Below are 9,096 nucleotides of genomic sequence, written 5' to 3' on the forward strand. Positions count from 1 at the left end.
GCGTCCTTCCCTGGCTCTCCCTGTCAGGTTCCTACCTGCTCGTGGTTACTGCCTGTCTCTAGGCACCACCAGGGACTCCACCAGTCCGGACTGCACTCTCTTATGGTTTACCTCTCCGCTCTAGCACAGATCTCAACAGATCCCCCTGCTAGGCAACCACCAGTAACGTCCCAATACTAGTATTCCCAGAGACTCTGAATACTGGTATTGTTATTCTCTTCACCGCTGCCACCATTTGTTACAGTTCCCCTTCAGCCTTGGTCATTACCGTACCCTCCCTTCTGGTCTGTGAAACCCCAGCCAAGGATCAGGCCTTTGGTAAACCAAATTAAGTATTTATTACAGATAACAAAGCTAACAAGATTAACAAGATTTCTTCTTAAGGCACATAAGCATATGGTTTTACTCAATACTAATCTGAACTCCACCTCCCTCCTTCTTCACGCTCTCCTGGCAAACAACTCTCTAAACCCCACCAAGCAATCCACTCAGTTCTCTTCTCCCCCCCCCCAGATTCCACTCTCACGCTTCCTTTTATACATTCAGCCATTTTAAACACTCAGCCAATCATCTCTCATTCTACTGCCCATTCACTCCCCCTCCTCTTTCACTCCACTTACCATGTATCTTCTAAAACAACAACACTTACCATATACACATTAATATAGGAACATCACATTTCCCCCCCCTTAAAACAACAGCAGAGTATTATTCCTGATCCAGGATTTATACGTCGCGTTAACAAATAAAAGTCTCTATGGGGAAAATGTCTTTCTTTGTTCCTCTGTCTGGTCACGTCACTGCAGTCCCAGCCACTTGCCTGGAAAGTCCATCGGCCAGTACATTGTCCTTGCCTTTTATGAACTGCAAGTCCACTTGATAGTCCTGTAGGGCCCAGGACCACCTCTGCAGCATAGTGTTATGGTTTTTCATAGTCTGCAACCATAACAAGGCCCGATGATCCGTAGTCACTGTGAATCTTCGTCCCCACATGTATGGGCGCAACTTGTTCAGTCCCCACACGACCGCTAGGCACTCCTTCTGGACCGACAAATAGTTTTTCTCCCTCGGTGTCAGCTTGCGACTCAGGTACGCCACTGGATGTCTGGTGCCTTCTCTCTCCTGTAGCAAGACGACTCCCAGCGCCAGGTCCGACGCATCTGTAGCCACGATGAATGGTTTCTCATAGTCTGGTGCTATTAATATGGGTCCTTGGCACAAGGCTTGCTTCAGTAGATCAAAAGCCTTCTGACATTCATCCGTCCATACCACACGCTCAGAACACTTCTTCTTTGTTAATTCATGCAAGGGGGTTGCTATTTCCCCAAAATTTCTCACAAACTTCCTATAAAATCCAGCCACACCCAGAAATGCCCTTACTTGTTTTTTGGTTAAGGGGATCGGCCACGCTTGTATTGCCTCCACCTTGCTCCATAAGGGGGTGATTTTCCCACTCCCCACCTTATGTCCTAAATAGATTACTTCCTTTAGTCCAAACTGGCATTTCTTAGCTTTTATTGTGAGGCCTGCTTTTCTTAAGGCCTCCAATACTGTTGTCAGGTGTTGGACATGCTCAGGCACCGACTTGCTAAAAATGGCCACGTCATCGATATAGGCCACTGCAAAATCTGACATGCCTCGCAACACAGTATTGATTAGCCTCTGAAATGAACTTGGTGAGTTCCTTAGTCCCATGGGTAAGGTCACAAACTCATATAACCCATCTGGTGTACTGAAGGCAGTTTTGGCTCTGGATTGCTCGTCTAGTTCCATTTGCCAAAATCCTTTACAGAGATCTAGTGTAGAGATAATGGTTGCTGCCCCCAATAACTCTAACACTGCGTCTACCCTAGGCATAGGATACGCATCTGGGACAGTAATTTTATTGATTAGCCGATAATCAATGCAAAACCTTGTCTTTCCATCTTTTTTCGGAACCAGGACAATACTTGAGGCCCAGGGACTGATGGATTCCCTGATCACTCCTAATTCCAGCATATCTTCCACCTCCTTTTTGATCTCATTCAAAACTTTCCCATTCACACGGTATGGAACAGATCTGATTGGGGCATGATCTCCAGTATCAATGGAATGTTTGGCTATACTGGTTCGGCCAGGTTTGTTGCTAAAGAGATTCCTATAGGTTTTCAAAACTCTCAGAATCTCTTCTTTTACTTCCTCCTCTACCTCCTCTGACCATTCCACTTGATCTACCCCTCCTTTGTCTTTGCTTTCCTGTACCAAATCTGGAAGTTCAGGCCCACTTCCCTCAGGGAATAAGGTAACTTGCAACACCTGTGCATCCCTGGTATGGTAAGGCTTCAACATATTTACATGAACCACTTTGCTTTTGTGTGGTAATTACATACGTCACTGTGTCAAGCCTTTCTCTGATGGTATATGGTCCTTCCCAGTTAGCCTGTAATTTGTCATGTTTCCTGGGTATGAACGCCATAACCATATCTCCCACATCATACACACGTTCTCTGGCTGTTCTGTCATACCAGTAACTTTGCTTCTCCTGTGCCTGACTCAAATTCTCTTTCACTACTTCCATCATTGATGTTAATTTATTGCGGAATTCCAATACAAAATCTACTACAGAAGTTTTGTACTCTCCCAGAGTTCCTTCCCATGAATTTTTTAGCAGTTCCAAAGGTCCCCTCACTTTTCTAGTAAACACTAGTTCAAAGGGTGAGAAGCCTGTTGACTCCTGAGGGACTTCTCTGTATGCAAATAAGAAGCATCCCAAACGTTCATCCCAGTCTTGTGGGTGATCTTGAACATAGCTTCTTATCGTGCCCTTCAAAACTCCATTGAATCTCTCAGTTAGCCCATTAGTGGCGGGATGGTAAGTAGTGGTCTTTAGATGTTTTAGACCACAACATTTCCACATACATTGCATTACTTCTCCCATGAATACACTGCCTTGATCTGTCAGCACTTCATGAGGGAAACCCAGCCTCATAAAGATTTTTAATAAAGCCTCTGCCACTACAGGGGCTTCTACAGATCTCAGTGCTTCTGCGTCTGGGTACCTGGTGGCAAAATCCACCACCACCACTAGATATTTCTTGCCATGCCTTGTGGGTTTGGAAAAAGGGCCCACCAAATCTATTCCCACTCTATAAAAGGGTTGTCCAATTATAGGAAGGGGCTTTAAGGGTGCCTTGGTCTTTACTCCACTCTTTCCCACCTTTTGGCATATTCCACAAGATAGACAATGTTGTTTTACATCCTTGGAGATATTTGGCCAATAATAATGTGCAGCCAATCTCCTCTTGGTCTTTTTTATTCCCAGATGTCCTGCACATGGGACATCGTGGGCTACCTCTAGCAATCTGGTTCTGTATTTGCTAGGTACTATCAATTGCTTCACTGGTTCACATTCATCCTTTCTCTCAGCAGGCATCCACAGTCTATATAAAATCCCATTCTCACACACAACTTGATTCCTCAGTTTGTCAGTGAAAGGAATCTGTTGGGTCAGGGCTTGTTCCTTTATCTGCTTCAAACTTATATCTTTATGCAGCTCTTCCCTGAATTGATCTGCTTCTTCCCCAGAGACCACTTGATACAGTTTGTCTTCTTCAGCAGGCCTGCTAGTGGTTGCTATGGTGACCTGAGGCTGGTTAACAGATTCCACCCTGTTTGTTTCAGCCCCCCTTAATATGGCTTCTTTTTCTCTGCCAAGTTGCTGTCTGGTCACTACATAGATCTTTCCTTGGGCGCCCATTACATCCCTTCCCAGTATTACTGGTTCTTGTTGCTGGGCATTAATGCCTACTTTATATCGGCCCTCTCGGCCTCTCCAAGTCATATCCACCAGGGCCACAGGCAAACTTTCTGGTTGACCTCTCACTCCTTGGATAGTCACAGTTTCCTGAGGTAATATTACCTCAGATTTTATTAAATCTGGCCTCAGTAATGTCTGAGCGGCACCAGTATCAAGCAATGCCCAATAATTTGCCCCTTGTACACTCACTTCCTCTCTCAGACTTGAATCAAGGTCTGTTACTTCTGTCCAGTTTATCTGGCAGAACTGAACCTTTTTCGCTGTTTCTAAAGCCTTGGGCTCTGTTTTCACTGTCCTTGTCTGAGCAGGATTACTAATGGGGTTGGCAACCTCACATTGAAAACGTAGGTGCCCCGGTCTACCACATTTGTAGCATAATTTCTCCTCACTTTTAGGGTACACAGATCCACTCTGGGGTGTCCTGTGCCCTTCAGATTTTAATGGAGGACTCACTCGCTGTGGTACCACATCCCTTCTGCCAGCACTATATGGTCTGGGTTTAAACTCTCTTGATGTTTTCCCCACCCAGCCAGTTCTATTGGAGGCGAAGTGATCCGCCATCTCTGCGGCCTCCTGCACAGATGTAGGGGAACGGTCTTTGACCAGGAGCCTTATTTCTGGTGGTAACTGATGGTATAATTGATCCAGTATCATGAGGCTTTTCACCTCTTCCACTGACTGAGCTTTGGCACTACTCATCCACTTTCCAAATATATCCATCAACTTTGCTCCCAGTTCCACAAAAGACCTCCCTGTCTGTATCTGGCAATTTCTGAAAAGCTTTCTAAAATAATCAGGCCCCAGTCTAAATCTTTTGTAGACTGCCTCTTTAAACTCAGCATAGGTGACGGGCCTGTCTGAGGGGAAATATTGGTATACCTCAGCCAATTCCCCTTTAATCAGGTTTGATAAATACTGCATGTATTTATCTTCAGGTAGCCCCCACAACTGAGCTGCTCTTTCAAAGGTGCTGAGGTAAATTTGAGGATCTTGACCAGGCTCATAGACAGCAAAGTCCTTTGGAGTAATTTTTATTTTTGCTCCATCTCTGTCTTTCCTTGTCTCATCAGAATGAAACTTCTCTCTTTCAAATTTTAACTTTTCTGCCTGTAATTCCGCATCCACTCTCATTCTCTCAAATTCCAACTCCCTCTGTTTTTCCTTCCCATCAGCTTCCATCCTCAATCTCTCAGCTTCCAACTCTCGCTGTTTATCTTTTTCCTCAGCCTCAAAGACCCGCTGCTTATCTTTCTCATCAGCCTCCCTCCTCAACTTCTCTCTCAGGTACTCTATATAAGCGGGATTGCTTAAGTATCCTTCTGGGGTCTCTTCTCTGACAGGTTGTTTTTGCTGGGCAGTAGCAAATCCTATAAGTGCTACCCTCAATTCATCTACCCCTTTACCCTCGTGAGGTAAATTGAATGTTATGCACTTCTCCACCAGCTCCTCTCTTTTCATTTTTATGTATTCAGCCATGGTGTTTGAGTTCACTCACTCTTTGCCACACACTCTTTGCCAGTCACTCTCACAAGAAATCTTGCTTTGTTATTTCTGTTTGCCACACCACTGTTCTGGATTCTCTAGTATTCGTATCTGGATTCTCTGTTGTTCGTATCCCACCACTACCACCACGTGTGATGCGTCCTTCCCTGGCTCTCCCTGTCAGGTTCCTACCTGCTCGTGGTTACTGCCTGTCTCTAGGCACCACCAGGGACTCCACCAGTCCGGACCGCACTCTCTTATGGTTTACCTCTCCGCTCTAGCACAGATCTCAACAGATCCCCCTGCTAGGCAACCACCAGTAACGTCCCAATACTAGTATTCCCAGAGACTCTGAATACTGGTATTGTTATTCTCTTCACCGCTGCCACCATTTGTTACAGTTCCCCTTCAACCTTGGTCATTACGACTCCCTTACGAGGAAAGGTTGCAGCATTTGGGGCTTTTTAGTTTAGAGAAAAGGCAGGTCAGAGGAGACATGATAGAAGTGTATAAAATTATGCATGGCATTGAGAAAGTGGATAGAGAAAAGTTCTTCTCCCTCTCTCATAATACTAGAACTCGTGGACATTCAAAGAAGCTGAATGTTGGAAGATTCAGGACAGACAAAAGGAAGTACTTCTTTACTCAGCGCATAGTTAAACTATGGCATTTGCTCCCACAAGATGCAGTAATGGCCACCAGCTTGGATGGCTTTAAAAGAAGATTAGACAAATTCATGGAGGACAGGGCTATCAATGGCTACTAGCCATGATGGCTGTGCTCTGCCACCCTAGTCAGAGGCAGCATGCTTCTGAAAACCAGTTGCCGGAAGCCTCAGGAGGGGAGAGTGTTCTTGCACTCGGGTCCTGCTTGCGGGCTTCCCCCAGGCACCTGGTTGGCCACTGTGAGAACAGGATGCTGGACTAGATGGGCCACTGGCCTGATCCAGCAGGCTCTTCTTATGTTCTTACCTTACCCTACCTTCTGGTCTGTGAAACCCCAGCCAAGGATCAGGCCTTTGGTAAACCAAATTAAGTATTTATTACAGATAACAAAGCTAACAAGATTAACAAGATTTCTTCTTAAGGCACATAAGCATATGGTTTTACTCAATACTAATCCGAACTCCACCTCCCTCATTCTTCACGCTCTCCTGGCAAACAACTCTCTAAACCCCACCAAGCAATCCACTCAGTTCTCTTCTCCCCCCCCCAGATTCTACTCTCACGCTTCCTTTTATACATTCAGCCATTTTAAACACTCAGCCAATCATCTCGCATTCTACTGCCCATTCACTCCCCCTCCTCTTTCACTCCACTTACCATGTATCTTCTAAAACAACACTTACCATATATACATTAATATAGGAACATCACAAGGTCATCAGGAGATTTGGAGTGCAATGTCATCAACATGCTGATGACACTCAACTCTCTCTCTCCCTACCACTTGACTGCAGGGAGTGCTCATCCTAAACCAGTGCCTGGAGGCTGTGACAGGCTGGATGTGGGCTAACAAACAAACTTAATCCAGACAAGACGGAAGTGTTGCTGGTCAAGGGGAAAATTGCACCAGGGAAAGGGCTGCAACCTATTCTGGATGGGGTTGCACTCCCCTTGAAGTAGCAGGTCCGCAGTTTGGGAGTCCTCCGGTATCCTGCCCTGCTGCTTGAATATCAGGTGGCTGTGGTAGCTAGGAGTGTGTTTGGCCAGCTCAGAATGGTCTACCAGCTGCGTCCGTTCCTGGAAGCAGTTGCCTTGGCCACAGTGACACATGCATTGCTGACATCGAGGCTTGACTACTGTAACATACTGTACGTGGGGCTGCCTTTGAAAACGATTTGGAAACTAGTTGGTCCACAATGCAGCAGCCAGAATTTAAACAGGAGGACGGCGCAGGGAGCATATCACGCCTGTGCTTTATCAACTCCACTGGCTCCCAATTTGTTTCCGGGCCCAATTCAAAGTGCTGGTTCTGACCTTTAAAGCCCTAAATGGCCTTGGACCAATGTACCTGAGGGACCCCTTACATACATATGTAACTGCCCGGGATTTAAGGTAATCTGCCTCTGGTCTCCTCTACGTGCCTGGAATGAAAAATGTCAGACTGACAGGCACACGGGAGAGGGCCTTTTCAGCTGTGGCCCCCAGGCTTTGGAATTCCCTGCCTTAAGAAGCCCGCCCTGCTTCCTCCCTGATGGTTTTCTGGAGACTTCTGAAAACGATCTTGTTCCAGAGAGCCTCTGGGACAGACTGCCTGACACTGATTTTACACCTCCTATTTTAATTTTACCTCTTTAGTCCCTTCAGTACCACTCCCCCCCCCCATATAAATGTATGTGTGTGTGTGTATGTGTGAATTGTATTTTATGTATTTTAATTGTATTTTAATTTTTGGTGATCTTGATTGGGTACAATTTTATTATGTATGTGTTCATTTTTTATTGTAGGCCACCCTGAGTGCCCTATTATAGGCTAGAAAGGCAGGATAGAAATATTTTAAATAAATAAAAAAATGAAATAAATAAATAATAGCAAGGTCATACTTTCATTATCCCTTTAGGAGGAGTCACTCTGCACATGCTCAGAGGAGGCATGCCACCCTGAAAGCAAGAAATGGCCCCCTTGGAGACAGGCAGGCAGGCGCCATGCTCCCCAAGACCTTGCTGGCCCCTCTTCTTACCCTGCCCGGCCCATGGTCTGAGCTGCCCTGCCACAAAGCCCGCAGGGCCCCACCCAACACCAGCGGGTCCCGACCGGACCCCCAGCCAGCGGCGCTGTGTTGAGCCCAGGCTGCCGGCCCACCTCGCAGAGCTGTTGTTGCTGCTGCTCCTGTTTGCGTTCCGAGGAGGTCCTGGAGTCAGCCTCCCCCTCGCCGGCTGGGGAAAAACCGCGCCGCCCCAGCCGCTACGGGGGGGGGGCAAGGGAGGCGGCAATCCACCCAACCCTCCCCCAAAAGAAGCCCCTCGCTTGGGTTGCGATCGTAAGGAACAGGCACTCCCCCCACTCCACTCGCCTACCGGCCCCAGGGAGACGCTTCCTTCCTCCGGCCGCTGCTTCTCGCCGGGTCGGGCAACGCCGCCGACGCCGCCCTCCTTTTACCCCGCGGAGCCCCAACCAGCCTGCAGCGCCCACCACACGGCCCGCCGGCCCCTCCGTCCGGCCCCAGCCAGCCAGCGAGGCCTCAAGGCGGGAGGGAGGCCGGCAGCGGAGCGTCTCTTCTCCCCCTCGCTGGCGTCGCTGGCGTCGGCCTCTGGAGAACCCTCGCCGCCGCCGGGGCCTCTCCAAGCCGGAGGAGGAGGAGGCCGGCGGATGCTCCGCGCTGCGGCCGCCCTCAGTGCAGCCACCTGAGCTTGGCGCAGAGCCGCCGCGGCCGGTGGTCCTGGCCCCGATGCCAGTGGGTCTACTCTGAGCAGGAGCAGTACCGCCCCCCTTCCCGTTGGAGGGCCTTTCGGAGTGACCTCGCGGCGCTGCCGCTCAGCTGCGCGGGGAACCCGGCCGTGGCTTGCCCTGCGCCCCCAAGCAGGCTACCTTGCGGTCCGGGAAGACAGACTCGGGACCCCTCGTTTCAGTGGGTCTCCTCTGAACAGAACGCCTTCTACCTGGAGAGACAGCCCGCGTCACCTGCCCGGCCTAAAATTCAAAGCCTTTGCGGCGCCGCGATTGCTGAATTGCGGCCTGAGCTCCGGTGGTAAGGGCTAGAGCCCACAAACGCTGCTGGTGGAACGCATCTGTTACTCAGTGAGGAGCCACAAAGGCCACAGTCGCCCCACAGAGAGCTCCAGTGGCCAGCGTGGGGGAACAGCCGCCCTCTCTTCC

The 9,096-nt window shown here is 48.7% G+C and overlaps 1 protein-coding gene across 1 annotated transcript in view; it reads right to left on the minus strand.

The window, feature by feature from the left end:
* Positions 1-8,646, minus strand: part of LOC133372802 (coiled-coil domain-containing protein 50-like) — a 46,727-nt gene extending 38,081 nt beyond the window's left edge. The window contains exon 1 of the mRNA XM_061601869.1: positions 8,298-8,646. The gene's annotated coding sequence lies outside the window, so the exon portion shown is untranslated. The remainder of the gene's footprint in view (positions 1-8,297) is intronic.
* Between the last annotated feature and the right edge of the window lie 450 nt (positions 8,647-9,096).

Source organism: Rhineura floridana, chromosome 18 (genome assembly GCF_030035675.1).
Source record: "Rhineura floridana isolate rRhiFlo1 chromosome 18, rRhiFlo1.hap2, whole genome shotgun sequence".
Lineage (NCBI taxonomy): Eukaryota > Metazoa > Chordata > Lepidosauria > Squamata > Rhineuridae > Rhineura > Rhineura floridana.